We start from the raw sequence: 16303 nt of genomic DNA, 5'->3' as shown, positions 1-16303 counted from the left end.
CAATTCCTGAGATGTGCCTCACATGTTCCTAACATTTCCTGTCACCACGTGCAATTTCAGTCCCATCCTTCTTCTGTTTTCTGTCTTTCTGGTTTTGTATCTTCTGTCTCCTAAGAGCCTGGCTTAGCCAGCCAGGACAGCACTTTGCTGTGACTGATTTAGCAAGCCATAAATAATACAGAAGTAATATGATCCATGGGAATTTTGCTCTCTAAAATACGTTGAGAATCAGGATAACCCAGTCAGATGTTTTCCTGGGCCAGGGAATTGCAGATGAGGTCAAGGAGTGTCTAAATGGCCCCAGGGCCCTAGCAGTCCCTGCAGTCTTCCAGTACCCAACCAGCAACTCGGAGACAGAAGCTTTCTCTTTTCTCTTTTCCCCTTTGTGTATCTGTCTGCTTTTCTCTTAGGCAAATATAGGATCAAAATTTAATGACAACTTAAGATTTGCGAGCTCCTACCTAAAATAGACTTTGTTTCTTCCACCCTGACCCTCTCCCAAGTTCAGTGGATATTATTTAAGAAACTTTTAAGAAAGAGTTTTCTGTTAATTCTCTGTGTAACTTCTGTGCTTCAGGCTCTGGAGTGGTAAAAAACTGAAGGTTGGAATCTAAGGTGGGATACCCACATGGCAACTTCTAGATCACTGGATACAGCTGCACAGCATTTCTAGGTAGATAGAGACATAAAAACAGTGAGAGACTGGGAACAAGGAATTAGGCTCTGTTTGCTTGGATGGCAGCACACGGCATTCATCCCAGACTTATCATTCACATCCTCCACAGTGCTTCTCTCCTCAGTGTTGCCAGGGAACTTGAGAGACTGGTGTAGATAGCTTGTTAACAAAGAGCTCTGGCTGGAATTATTTAGTTGGGGTTGGTCCTGCTTTGAACATGGGGTTGAACTAGATGACCTCCTGAGGTCTCTTCCAACCCTAAGAAATGTATATTTTTCCATGGCTGAGGATGAGTGGATAAAGGGAAGAAGATTGAACTGGAGCGTACATTGTCATGGGGCAACTGTGGCATGATTTTGCAAACAGGAGGAGCTATGTGGGGATGCTTGTCACTGATGGATGTGGTACCTACCAATGCCCTAAATATGCATTTCACCCAACTTTAGGCATCCATTGTTAATCTTAGTCCTAAATTATCAAAAAAATTGCTAGTCTTTTTGTGTGTTGCTAGTCCAATAAAATTTATTTGCTTTTATACAGACAGAGATATTCCTATGAGGACACTTTAATAGAACCCACACTTCTTAGTGATAAGTCAGTAGGTTCAGAATCACTGATGACACCATTGAAAGAAGATGAGTACCACAGTACAGGGTGTAGTTCACCCATTGTGATATCTGTGAGATAGCCCTGCTCTTATGCTTATAGGACCATTAAGTGCCATACGAGAAAGTTTAGAGACATCATTTTGAAATATGATTCTGGTATATCTGACACAAATATGTATTTTGTTTGGGAAAGTGACAGGAAATGTAAAGTGATATATATTTTTGTAGTTTCATAGAACCACACATTGTGAAGTTGGAAAAGCCCTATATGATGCCATCTCATTTACCCATGCCCCATCTGAACCATTGTACATCATACAGGGGTTTGGAGAGGCTGCTTCATTCTCGCATGTTTGTACTTCTATGGCACCTTCAATCAAGATACTGTAACATTATAGAAAGTTACAAATCTAAAAGAAAAATTATGTTTACTTTCACTTGGTAAAAGTCACCTGTCCAAATATCAAGGCACATCTACAAACCAAATCAAATGTATAATTTTAAATAGATACTCGCATTTGCAAATGCATGGAGGACAGTGCAGTCTCTGGTGTACAAGGTGTTATTGTAACACTAACAGACTAGTCAACTGATGTGTGACCATAACAACTTAACAGGAGGTATTAAAATGTTGAATAGGGCCATTCCTTGTAGATAGTTATCAAAGCCATATTAAGAAGTTTCAAATCTTTAAAGTTTGCTGTATTATTAGAGAATCAAGACTAGAAGCTAAGCATATTTGTCTGTTTACCTATATCTTGTTAGAAGTTTACCCATGCAATCTAATTAGCTTGTAGATGCTAAAATCTTATTTCTGTCTCTTAATGATTCATTACTGTATTCTATTGACTCAAAAATCAGATGCAAGATGCTATAGGACATAATAACATTACTTACATTGTCTTCAGCTTAATTATCTGATATAATGAATTGTTTTAGTAATTTAAAAAGTTATTGCTTAATGTATTGTCTGAGAAAGGACCCACTGAATAGAGATCAAACTGTTGACTTGCTTTCATCAAACCCACATGGTGGGATTACCTGTCAGCACCCAGGTTGCTTCAGAGATAAAGAAAGCTTCAGACCTGAATCTCAGGTCTGCTTAGACTTTGACAGGGATGGTCTAAGCCACAAGACTGAGGTCTCCAGATTTACCCTGGAATGCTCATGGAAGAACCTGAATAAACTCTACATCTGAACTGCCTATTAGACTGTAATCTTTTAAATTGATTCCAGAAAGACTTTTACAAATCAGCAGTCTCACCATCTCCATTATGAAACTGACCTAAGGAGTTTACACACATTTGTATGTATATTGATCTCTTAACCATATATAACTCTCTTTTATTAATAAATCTTAGATTTAGTTAATAAGGATTGGCTGTAAGGGTGTATTTGCATGAAGTCAATGGTCTTTTAGGATTGGTAGAACTTTAATTATGGTGAATAAGGTTTTCAATAACCTCTCACAATAACCTCTCACTATCCTAAGATAGGAGCCAAAGATTGGATTGCTTAAAGGGGATTGAATTTGACTTCTCCAATGTTATAGAAGCTGTTTTGTTACTAGCTTGCTGAATCTAATTGTAGAATAAACCACCAGTTTGGGGGATTTTCTGCCCTATTCCTTGCTGTTTGTCCTGAATAAGTATTCTCAATGTGACCCTTCCAGGCACCACAACCACAGTAATATATATGTATAATAAAGGAACACAACTAAATAATCAGGCAGCTGCAGTCTGCACTATCTTAAGCTTAAGTAGTCTTCAAGTGTTGTCCCAAGTGGACCACATCACAGCAATCTAGTTATTATCCTTATTTTGAAGTGTAAAATTACAAAGGTTATTATAAGCATGAAATAATCCAGGACAATTTGAAATCCAGTCACAGTATATGATTCTGATTTCCTGTGGTAATATTTTTAATGGTTTTCTATATTCTTTGTAAAAAATGTCTTTTTGTTTCTAATGTATCTTTCAATAACAAGCTGTCTGTCTTTAATAGAAGAAACTTTGTACAAGTATCAGATGAGTAAAATCACCAAGGAGAAACAGGATAAAGGCCTAGCTTACACTACAAAGCTAGGTCGACACAAGGTGGCTTATGTCAACCTAATTATGTCAGTGTCTACACTAGAATGTTGCTTCTGCCAAAGTAAGTCACCCGCTACACCAACATAATAACTCCACCTTGAGTAGGGCTTACAGCTGGAGCTCCCCCAACCCTGGTGCTGACAGCCTGAGTTGTCATCAGTCACTGGGCTCAGAGCTGGAGCTGTCAGCACCCAGGCGGGAGGAGATGGCTTCAGCTGTGAGCCTGGCCCCTGGCTGACAGCTTGGGCTGTCAGCACTGGAGCAGGGGGATGGGAGGCTGACAGTTGAGGCTCTCAGTTCCAGTCAGTGGAAGCACTTCTAGTCAGAGCATGCACCACTGGCAGATGGAAGACAGAGTGATGTGAACCATCACTTTAGTTATTGTGTTGACTGTACATTGACTTAACTTAAGTTGACTTAATTTTGTAGTGTAGGCAAGTCTTTAGTTTATGATGGTCTGAGGAAAATAAATGAAGTGTGATGGAAATTTAGAAAAAAAATACTTTCAAATTGGAACTCAGGATTTAATTTTAACTTTTTTGTAAAATTGAGATCTGTGATATTCTAGAATTGTCTCTCAAAGAGAAGTGGTTAAATTCTCATCACTCCAATTACAATATTTAAAACTAGAAAAAGCTCTGGTGTATCTCCTATTCAGGAGAATTATGCCCCAGGGTCCTGGTCACAAGAAGTAACTCAACACATTTTATCTCCAGTTTCTCTGGTTCCATGCTATGCCTGAAGTTCCCAGTTTCAATCTGGCATCTGTTACACATTTCAGAACTGCACTGATGGATTTTGTGTTCTCTCTGGTGCATGGCAGTGGTATTTTGATGCTAACAGTAGCTTATTTTTGCAAGTGACTTCCTAAGACTTTCCAGTTATTTTCTTGATATCATAACTGAACCCTAGGGGGGAAAAAGAAACAAGAAGTTCTGGTGTCGCATATAATAGAATGTAGATTTCAGTCCTCATTCTGAAAATTCTGAAAAAAGTATAAAAACCTCACATGAAAATGGAATACACTGAGCATATGTCCTGTCATACTGATGGAGCCAGTGTTCCTTCTGATGCTGTTTCTTTATCTCAGTGGGACAGCTGCTTTCTCACAGATCCATAAGTATGCCTGAGAGCAGTTGCCTTTAACAAATTTCTTATCATATAGGCATACACAATGATAGTGTCCACATCTGGGGACCCTGAAATAGGTTAATGTTGTTTGTATTTAGTAATTTTGAATATTTGTTCATTATTGTATAGATCTGTGTTAACGGTAACATAGAATCAGAAGGGACCTCAGGAGGTCATCTAGTCTAACCCCCTGTTCAAAGCAGCACCAATCCCTGATTGCCCCATCCCTAAATGGTCCCTTCAAGGATTGAACTCACAGACTTGGGTTTAAACAGGCCAATGCTCAAACCGCTGAGCTATTCCTCCCCCTCATAATGTCATAAAAGCAATGGGAACTGCCCCTTTAAGAATACGGTGAGGGCATAATGAGTGAGCTACTACAGAAGCTAGCGTTCATTGTGTGCTGCTGCTGGAAAAGGAAGGTGGCCTGTAGCTGGGCACTTGGGAGGTCTCTGTCTGCAAAAAGCTCCTTAAGAGAAAGATTGGAAACCCAGAACAAATAATGTTCTCTTTAAAAAATGATTCTAGTAATTAAGGGTGTAGCACACAGAACTTCATCCTAGAAAATGAAGCATCATTTCACGGTGTCCTGATATTTGCATTCTATGCATATATTCAGGACCCTAGTGTATTCACCAGTTTCCCTGGGGGTAAATAATGCACACCTGCCCTGCAGCTGGTTCGGATTACTGTCCCCACCCTGCCAGCTCATCTGTGCCAGCCAGTGCTCTGCAGGGCCAGTGCCAAATCTCCAGCCTTGTTTGCACACTCCCTCCCTGCCCTGTGCAGAATGGAGATTAGCAGCTCACAAAGGCTGTTTATTGCCCCTGTGCGTCTCTGTCAGGTAGGCAGCACAGGAGAGTAAGGGGGCACCCTATGCTTCTCTCCTGCAGGGGTCCTGAGAATGGGCCACAATCAGGCCCTAAATATTCATTACCAATCAGTTCTCTGCACTGAAAAAGCTGAGCCATCCTCCCAATGCCAGGTGTTCCCTTTAGATTTACGTGATAATCCAATCCAGTAATAGTCTCTAGTCTCTCTTGGAGGTACATGGTTCTGTGAGGAAATCATAACAACACTACTTAAATAAAGAACTCCAATTCTTGCCATTCAAACAAAAACACTAATATACCTCAGTGATGGGAGAGAACTCCCAGCCAGAGGTATGGCATCCACCCTTCCTGATATGATGATATGATTTGTATTACAGGACTGTTCAAGTGTCTCAGATTATTGACATGTTGCAGGACAGATATAAAAGTCATGACTGAAGCACAAGGAGTCAGATTTTTAAAAGGTATTTATGCAGATAGGCACCTAGTGGGATTTTCTAAAGTGCCTAACACCCATTAAAATCAATGGGAGATAGAATCCTAATGAGATTTTCTAAAGCACTCAGGCACTTATCTGCATCTTTAGGTGCATAAACACCTTTACAAATCTGCCCTAACCGCCACATTTTAAAAGATATTTAGGCATCTATGCTCAGTTTTGCAACACCTAACTAACTTAGGAGCCTGTCAAGGTTCCTTCCCCACTCTGAACTTTAGGGTACAAATGTGGGGACCTGCATGGATACTTCTAAGTTTAATTACTAGCTTAAATCTGGTAACTCTGCCATCCAGAAATTTCAGTGTCTGGATCACTTCTCGTCCCCCACAAAACCTTCCCCTCCCTGGGCAGCCTTGAGAGGCTTCACCAATTCCCTGGTGAACACAGATCCAAACCCCTGGGATCTTAAAACAAGGAGAAATTAACCATCCCCTCTCTTTTCCCCCCACCAATCCCTGGTGAGTCCAGATCCAATCCCCTTGGATCTTAAAACAAGGACAAATCAATCAGGTTCTTAAAAAGAAAGCTTTTAATTAAAGAAAGAAAGGTAAAAATCATCTCTGTAAAATCAGGATGGTAAAATACTTTACAGGGTAATCAAATTCGTATAGCCCAGAGGAACCCTCTCTAGCCTTAGGTTCAAAGTTACAGCAAACAGAGGTAAAATCCTCTCAGCAAAAAAAGGAATATTTACAGGTTGAGAAAACAAAAATAAGACTAATCCGCCTTGCCTGGCTATTACTTACAATTTTGAAACATGAGAGACTGATTCAGGAAGATTTGGAGAGCCTGGATTGACGTCTGGTCCCTCTTAGTCCCAAGAGCGAACAACACCCAAAACAAAGAGCACAAACAAAGACTTCCCTCCACCAAGATTTGAAAGTATGTTGTCCCCTTATTGGTCCTCTGGTCAGGTGTCAGCCAGGTTTACTGAGCTTCTTAACCCTTTACAGATAAAAGAGGCATTAACCCGTAACTATCTGTTTATAGACTCATAGACTCATAGGTCAGAAGGGACCAATCTGATCATCTAGTCTGACCTCCTGCACAAGGCAGGCCACAGAACCCCACCCATCCAATTTTATAACAACCCCTATCCCAGGACCGAGTTATTGAAATCCTCAAAAATGGTTTGAAGACCTCAAGCTGCAGAGACACCACCAGCAAGCGACCCGTGCCCCACGCTGCAGGGGAAGGCGAAAAACCTCCAGGGCACCTGCCAATCCGCCCTGGAGGAAAATTCCTTCCCGACCCCAAATATGGCGATCAGCTAAACCCTGAGCATGTGGGCAAGAGTCACCAGCCAGCACCCAAGAAGGAATTCTCCGCAGCAACTCAGTACCCATCGCATGCAACATCTCCCCGCAGACCATTGAGCAGACCTGTCTGGTGGTAATTCAAGATCAATTGCCCAAATTAACGATCCTATCATAACATCCCCTCCATATACTTATCAAGCTTTGTCTTAAAACCAGGAAAGTCTTTTGCCCCTACTACTTCCCTCGGAAGGCTATTCCAGAACTTCACTCCCCTAATGGTCAGAAACCTTCGTCTAATTTCAAGTCTAAACTTCCTAATATCCAGTTTATACCCATTCGTCCTCGTGGCTACATTAGTACTAAACTTAAATAATTCCTCTCCCTCCCTAACGTTAACCCCCTTGATATATTTATATAGGGCGAGCATATCCCCCCTCAGCCTTCTTTTGGCCAGGCTAAACAAGCCAAGCTCTTTGAGTCTCCTTTCATAAGGCAGTTTTTCCATTCCTCGGATCATCCTCGTAGCCCGTCTCTGAACCTGTTCCAGTTTGAATTCATCCTTCTTGAACATGGGACACCAGAACTGCACACAGTATTCCAGATGGGGTCTCACCAACGCCATATACAACGGTACTAACACATCCTTATCCTTGCAGGAAATACCCCGCCTGATGCATCCCAAAATCGCATTTGCTTTTTTAACAGCCGTATCACATTGGCGACTCATAGTCATCCTGCTATCAACCAGTACCCCAAGGTCCTTCTCTTCCTCCGTCGCTTCCAACTGATGCGCCCCCAACGTATATCCAAAATTCTTATTATTAATTCCTAAATGCATGACCTTGCACTTTTCACTATTGTATTTCATCCTATTTCTATTACTCCAGTTTACAAGGTGGTTCAGATCTTCCTGAATAGTATCCCTGTCCTTCTCCGTGTTAGCAATACCCCCCAGCTTCGTGTCATCCGCAAACTTTATTAGCACATTCCCGCTCTTTGTGCCAAGGTCAGTAATAAAAAGGTTAAATAAGATCGGTCCCAAAACCGATCCTTGAGGGACTCCACTGGTGACCTCCTTCCAGTCCGACAGTACACCTTTCAATACGACCCTCTGGAGTCTCCCCTTTAACCAGTTCCTTATCCACCTTACAACTTTCATATTCACTCCCAGCTTTTCCAATTTAACTAACAGCTCCGTGTGCGGAACCGTGTCGAACGCCTTACTGAAATCTAGGTAAATTATATCTACCGCATTTCCTTTATCTAAGTAATCCGTCACCTTCTCAAAGAAGGAGATCAGATTGGTTTGGCATGATCTACCTTTAGTAAATCCGTGTTGCAATTCGTCACAATTACCATTGACCTCTATGTCCTTAACTACTTTCTCCCTTAAAATTTTTTCCAAGACCTTACATACTACAGATGTCAAGATAACAGGCCTATAATTACCCGGATCACTCTTATTCCCTTTCTTAAAAATAAGAACTACATTACATTTATGACAAAGCCTAAACCTCATTTTTAAAAGTAACTTGGGCACTTTGGAGCCTAAATCTGTTTGAAAATGAGATATAGTTTCCTAATCAGTTAAGCATTGCAAAGTTGAGCACATTAGCAGCTAAATACCTTTAAATATGTGGGCCTAAATGCCTTTGGTAATCTCGGGATAAAAGAATATTCAAGCTAAATGCAATGATGGACAATTTCTATGAACTCTTATCTTAATCTTTTAGAAATATGACAGACGTATGATACAACATATAATAGTTGGGAAAACTGACAAGAAATACTTAAGAAATATTATTCTATTTTCATAAAACCACAGAAATTAGTTAGAAAAGCTGCTACCTTGTCCACCCATAAATGCAAGGTGTTTTTCTTTATTTTGTAATTTAGAAAATGCTCTCCATACAAAGTTTCTGAATTCATGTGCTCCAGTTAGTAGAACATGTGACTTTTAAACAAAAGTAAAAAACAATAGAACTCTATGCCCAATCCAATTATAACCTTTAGACCAAACACCTGAACTCCAATTCCAATAACCAACATCCTGAAGAAAGGCATGGGATCAGCCCTATGGCCTAAAGATCCACAAATTATGGCTTTCTTGTAGCAGCACAGGAAGCGAATTCTATACCCCAGGTTCCTCCACTATCAGGCCCTGCCTCTCCATCCCCAGACATTTGAATTTAGCAATGTGTGGTGTTTAGATGCTGCTTGTATTATTAGAACTGGGAGCACTGGCTGTTGGGAGTCTGAAAGGACAGGAAATGGGGAGAAGTTGAGGAGGCTGAGTGAGGGTTACACTCAACTTGGTAAAGAGGTTTCCACTGTAAAAATAAAGTCCTGTTGAAGCTTGTTACTACCTTGCCTGGGTAATAAAACATTTTGGCAACGAGGATGGATCTTCTGCCTCTGAACCTACCTGCACCCTTTCTGCAAAGCCCAGGTGAGCCTCCAATTGCTTTTACTGTCTGGATCCATATGTTTGAAACTTACTTGCTTGCAATCAGTGCTACAGAGATTTCTGAAATAAGAAAGCATGGTCTGCTAATCCACTGCCTTGGAGCAGAAGGGCAGCGTATATTTTACCCTTTTCCTCTTGCAGATGATAAATATGAGACTGCACTCACTGCATTAAAAACAAGAAAGAGTCCTGTGGCACTTTATAGACTAACAGACAGACGTATTGGAACATGAGCTTTCGTGGGTGAATACCCACTTCATCGGATGCTTTAAAGAATTTTTTTGTGCCAAAAGTGAATGTAGTAGCTAATCGCTACAGATTTCGCCAGCATGAGCAGAAACCAGGGAAGACTATAATTGCTTCCCTGAGGATTGTAACTTGTGACTTTGGGAATATGGTAGATGAGATGATTAGAGACCAGCTTGCTGAGAAAACAACCATGCTTCGTGTAAGAGAACGCTTACTTCTAGAGCCACAACTTATATTAGGAAAAGCAATAACTATTGCTACTCAGATTGAGTCAGCTACAGTTGAAGCCAAAATAATGAGCAAAGATACAGGAGGCACAGTCCGGGCTGTGACTCCTTTGCAGAAAAGTTCACTATCGCTGCAGACAAAAAATTGCAAAAAAATCACTGAACCAGCAAATGCAAAATAGAGTAAAAGCATGCTTTCACTGTGGATCCCCACAACATCTTGCAAGTTACACAGGATGTGCAGCAAAAGTAGCTCAGTGCAATCATTGGGCAAATGATTGGGCATTTTGCTAAAGTATGTTGCAGTAGCCAGTTCAATCAACAGGTGCATGGAGTTACAATACCAGATTTTACTGTGCTGAGTGTGGACAAAACCACTAATGCACATATTCCAGAAGAGATAAAGTGCACTGTGAATGTTTCTGCCATACCCTCAGGCAAATCCACGGGCAGCTCTAGACATTTCGCCGCCCCAAGCACGGCATCATGCCACGGAGGGCGCTCTGCCCCTCGCCGGTCCCGTGGCTCCTGTGGACCTCCCTCAGGCGTGCCTGCAGAGGGTCCGCAGGCACGCCTGCAGGAGGTCCATTGAAGCCGCGGGACCAGTGGACCCTCCGCAGGCATGCCACCCCAAGCACACGCTTGGCGTGCTGGGGCCTGGAGCTGCCCCTGGGCAAATTACGCTCTATTCAGCTAATGTTGGACACTGGCTCAGCAGTATCTATACTACCTGATTCTATTTATTTGCATTACTTTAAAGATGTGGCTCTTACTGAACCCAAACTTCAGTTGATGTGCTATTTGAAAAACCGTATTTCAGTACATGGTTGCCTGCCACCAATAGTTACTTTTGGTGATTGCTGTGTAACTGCAGAGTTCTACATTGTCCACAAAGGCTCTCCTATCCTTGGCAGAGATTTATTGGCTGCTTTAAATCTCAGGGTAGTTAATGGATGAATTGATCTTCCTCAGCAAAGCACTCTTGCGGTACACACACCAGTTTCAGCTGGGACTCAACACCAGGTTGAAGAGAAACGTGGCTGTGCTTATGGGTTTCTGCATAAAGTTAAAATGCAGAATAATGTGATGCTGTACTACAGAAATTTACGGCCAGGGATGGACTCTCATACTGAAGTACTCATAAGATACTGCATCACTTACCAAATGCATGATAAACCAGCAGTGACATGTACCTCTCCATTACAGCCTGTTCCTCTTCCTGAATCTGCATGGGAAAAAGTGGCAATTGACATTGTAGGACCCTTTGATACTGCTCCAATTAACTGTTGTTATGCCATCACTTTAATAGACTACTTCAGTAAATGGTCTGAGGTAGCGTTTACATCACAAATCTCTTCTGCTACAGTAATTAAGTTCCCCTCTTCAGTTTTTAGCAGGGAAGGTAACCCAAAGAATTGGTTTCACATAATGCTAGTCAATTTACTTCCCTGGAGTTTGAAACTTTTCTAGCAGAGAGGAACATTTTACAGAGAAGGTCATCCCAATATTACCCTCAAGCCAATGGGGAAATCAAATGGTTTAACAGAAGTTTGAAAGAGTTTGCCAACAGCTGAACTGGAAGGGAGATTGTGGATACCCTTCACTACTGATTTATTGCAAACATACTGAGCTACATGACATGCCACAATGCAAAGATCACCTGCAGAGTTACTACATGGGAAACAGATGAATACTAATCTGAACATTGCTGGATTGTTAAAGGCATGACCTGATGCCCCAAATAAGGATGATGTGAGAAAAACAGTTGAACAGAACCAAGCAAAGTCTAAGGCTTTCACAGACAAGCGGCGGGGTGCTAAGGAACCAAAGTTTGAGTGTGGTTTCTTCATTAGAATACGAAAACCTGGAATCTTATGCAAAGGGGACCATAAATTTACAGCTCCTCCTAAAATCATAGAGAAGAAGAGACCTTACACCTATTGACTTTCTGATGGGCGGGTATGGAATGCTTCTTATCTTGCACCTGCCTGTGCACCAAGAGGAAATTATGCCAACACTCAGTCTGCATTGGATGATTTCACCGTAGAACCAACACAACACGACATTGCACTGGAACTGGGGCTTGAGAGATGGCCTGTCAGATCCGTACGACCACCTGCCTGGACTAGAGACTATGTTATGTAGTATCCACAGTGTTTTCAGTGTAATATTTTTGCCAATAGTATAGTGCCTTGTTTCATATATGTTCCTGTGGTTAGAACAATGCTTATTTTATTTGGGAAAGTTTCTTAAGGGAGGAGGGAATGTGGTGTTTAGATGCTGCTTGTATTATTAGAACTGGGAGCACTGGCTGTTGGGAATCTGAAAAGACAGGAAACAGGAAGGAGGGGGAGGAGCTGAGGAGGCTGAGTGAGAGTTACAGAGGGTGCAGCTGCAGCTTGGTAAAGAGGTTTCCACTGAGCAAATAAAGTCCTGTTGAAGCTTGTTAGTACCTTGCCTGAGTGACACAACACAATGGTTAACTCTACCTCCTCAGCTGGCCTCAATTGCTTTGTGACAATCCATGGCAGAAGAAGTTAGCTACCAGGGAGCTAGAGCACAACTCACATAGGGCTTTAGACAGCTAATCCGAATAACCCCTTGTGTTGCGTATGGCAGCTAGGAGTACAGCTGTTTCTGGAAGTTGTCTGAGCAATAACAGATCTTCGGTGGACTTCTGCTGTTGATTCCGTCTTGCTGCTCCTCAGTGCATCTTGTCTTTATCCCATGCTCCTGGCTCTCAACCTATGCTTGGCTCCCAGTCCTGATTTACTGTCTTCAGTTTAAGGTGATTGCTGACCTCAGTGAAAGACTGTGGCCCAACCTAACTCAGACTCTCATCTCACACACTCAATCTGGTAACAGTATCTGACCATGCGCTTTTCAGCTGACCTGGTCCTGGACTGATCTCTGGCCTTCAGCTCCAATACTGAGCAGCTCACTTCAGGTCCATAGGCTGCCCATGACCTGGCCCCGACAATAGGGGCCTAATTTCCAGTTGTCCTGTGCCTTCTGTTGTCATTTACATGGTGTAAACATCTACCAGATCAGATTGCTAACATTTTATGTTGACTTTACCATATTGTAAAAGAAGAAGTGAATCCTGCTCTCTCTCTGCCCATCTGATGTGGAAGTGTGGAAATCCTGCCCTTGAACCCCTCCAGCAGCCACAAGAGCAGGACAAATGTTGTCCCCATAGAACTGATCAACTACTCCTTAAAGCACCCAGAAGGCAATGCCCTCTGTGGAAAATCCATTGTTCATAACCACAGCAGGATCTGAGAGACTCACATCTACCCTTTGCTTTAAAAATATCCTATGGTGGTAAGTTCCACAAACTATTTATCCAGTGTCTGACAAAGGCACTGTGCTCTGCAATGTACCACACCCTGTAGATAGGAGGCAACAGAGCTATAGTAACCAAATTGCTTTTTCTGTGTTGGGGGAGGGGGAGCGTTGAGAAATTTACATCCAGATAAAATAAAAGAGGCTGGGATAGGAGCCATACCAGCTTCTACTTGTCCTGTAGCATGAGAAAGGTGGAATTCTGTAAGGAACAGAACTCTCAACTCTGCTTCCAGGACCTTTTCTCTCTTGAAATGTAGAAGCAGGTGTCACCTCCCATCCATTGCCAGTTTGCAGGGTAGAGTGTACAATTTGGTCCTAAAAAGAGAGAAATTGTCTTTGTTTCTCAACCTAAGCAGTTCAGAATACAAGGGCTACTGCCATTGACTTGAATGCACATAGAAGTTGCAAAGCTGTCATGTATATGGCATTGATCCTCCATGGGCCAAGCCCAATATTATCACTAGCCTGTGTGAAATGATCTGCTGAATCTCAGTTCTCCTGAAGTATGATAAGATCTCCATTGAGAAGGGCTGGATTTTGCATTGCTGAGAAGGTAAAAACTGTGTTGAACCCAGCAACGGAGAATGTTGTTATATCAGGAGTCACCAGATTGAGCTTCTACACATAGTCTTACAAGTTCTGCTCCTCAGCATGAGAGCAATGTGCAGTCTCTGACGAGATGTTGTATTATTGTTAGGTTTGTGATTCAGGTTCTTTTTTACAGAGCTGTTACAAGCAGCAAGAGAATTTGCTCTTTTCCTTAATCTTTGTAACTAGAGTTCATTTGTGGGGCAGAGTTGCCTCCTGGGACCCAGACATTTAATATGTGGGCTGAGATTCCTGAAAACAAGAATTGCCTGTATGCTGTTTGTGACCACCTCTGTTCCAGGTGTATTTAGAGTAAACAAACCAATTGTACTAAGAATACCCAGACTCCTCATGATTAATTTCTCTTCCAGTAGAAAAACTGACCCTACCAGGCCCTGAAATCTGCTGTGACTCAGCAAAGAGGCCACCTTATTTTTTTTTTTAAGTGAACAATCCTGCAGCGGCCAGAGAATGAGAACGGAGATGGAGAAGGTATGAATTACCAGGAACAAGTCTTTTTCCATCTTAATTGATAACATTATTATGAATATGAATGTCCTTTATGTAAGGCCCCTTTAGACCACTCTGACAATGTAATGGTGCTTTAAAGGGGGTGTAAATGGCTGCCATAGCAGTGTAAAGGAGAATCTGCTCCTTTACTATCTTTAAAGGATAGTCCATACATAAAATACTTAAGGCAAAAATCACAAAAGCAAGGTGGTTAGAAGTCAGGGCATCTAACAGGACATATCCTCTACTCCAGTGGTTCTCAAACTTTATTTTTTCCTGCAGACTCCTTGAAATTTGTTGAGGCTCCACTAATTAGGTGGATGACCCTTCATTCTCTTGTGTGTGGCCGCCCAGGTGCACACCTTAGAGGAAACTATCTGCGGACCACCTGAATGTAGTTTGCAGGCCACTGGTGGTCTGAAGACCACAGTTAGAGAACCTCTGCTCTACTCCTCAACCTAGGAAAACACATCACTACTAGAGCAACCACCCTACAATACAGATTACACTCTATCATCTTAACTCTGCCCTAGGGGGGAAACCAGACTTACAGAATTGCCCATCCAAACTCTCTATACCCACAGACAGACCTGACTTCCCCCAAGCACTGTTCCAATTATTCTTTCTGCACAATTCTGGAAAAAAACACACCAAGTCAACATTCACAAAGGGGCTGGCTGTTCCACAGAGAAGCTTCTCTTTGTGAAAGTAACCTCTGCTTTGCTGAAGACCTTCCTCCCATAAATGATGCTAGATTAGAAAAGCCCATGCTCTGTGTGAGGTTCCAGTTTCAGAGAGAGGGGACATTACTGGAGGCATGTGAAAATTTCTTAATCTTCCAATATGATCAAAACTAGTGCTGGTGAAAATGAAACTCCATTGTTTGTTTCAAAAACAAAATGTATTCATGTTTTCCACTGGTGAACCATTGTGCTTAAGGATCTATTTATAAAATGATTATCAATCCCTCTTCCCCAGAGTCAGACCACTGGTAGCCTTAGGCACTAGAGCCGGGGTTAGAAATAAATCACTTTTCCCATCTCCCCAAGATTCTGGACATCGCAATGAAAGACTCTGATGATCTTTCCAGCTCCGCTTATTTTCCTAGTATTTTACAAACAACTACTGTACTCCACCCTTGAGATTCCAAAGTGAATTCACCTTAGAAGCCAATCAATATTGCTCCTGAATTAGCCAAATTGGGCATCGCAGAGTAAAGCTAATCAAACCATTTTTTTTAGATTAGAGTCTGAACAAAAATATCTGAAAAATATGGTAAGTTTCCAATCAGAAGTGTTTTGTTTTTTTCCCCATTTTCTCTCTGAAATGAAAAATTGAAAAAAATTCCTTTGATATTAAATGAAACCACATTTAAAAATGAAACAATTCATTTAGAAATGAAAAGTTGTTAGTTTAGAAAATATCAAAGCAATGGGAAAAAATTGCTAAATAGTGAGTTTGGGGTTGAACAAAATGTTTCTTTTATCCCACAGTGTTTTGTTTCCAGACATTTTTAAAGGACTAGATTGAGAAAATGGCCAGAGGAGGAGGACTTCTTAGAACCTTTACCTCAGCAAGTAGGGCACTCATTTGGAGGGAATATTTGGGTTTCCTGCACCGATGCATTGATATGAAGCTCTATCTCTTCTACCCCAGGGGAGTGAGCTAGAAGCTATTCCCGAATGAGTTTCTCTTAGTCTATTTTGTTGAAGCCATTCCACTTTGTATAAATAATTAAAAAAATATTTGGAGCAGGGACTTAAACTACATCATCACAGGTGAGGGCCCTAGCACCTAAACAGTAACCATTCTCTC

General features: G+C 41.7%; 1 pseudogene; it reads right to left on the bottom strand.

The window, feature by feature from the left end:
- The window catches only part of LOC127042992 (C-type lectin domain family 12 member B-like), a 42610-nt pseudogene that overhangs the window by 12788 nt on the left and 13519 nt on the right, over positions 1-16303 (bottom strand).

The sequence above is a fragment of the Gopherus flavomarginatus genome, chromosome 1 (assembly GCF_025201925.1).
Source record: "Gopherus flavomarginatus isolate rGopFla2 chromosome 1, rGopFla2.mat.asm, whole genome shotgun sequence".
Taxonomy (NCBI): domain Eukaryota; kingdom Metazoa; phylum Chordata; order Testudines; family Testudinidae; genus Gopherus; species Gopherus flavomarginatus.
This window is presented reverse-complemented; position numbering and strand designations above follow the sequence as displayed.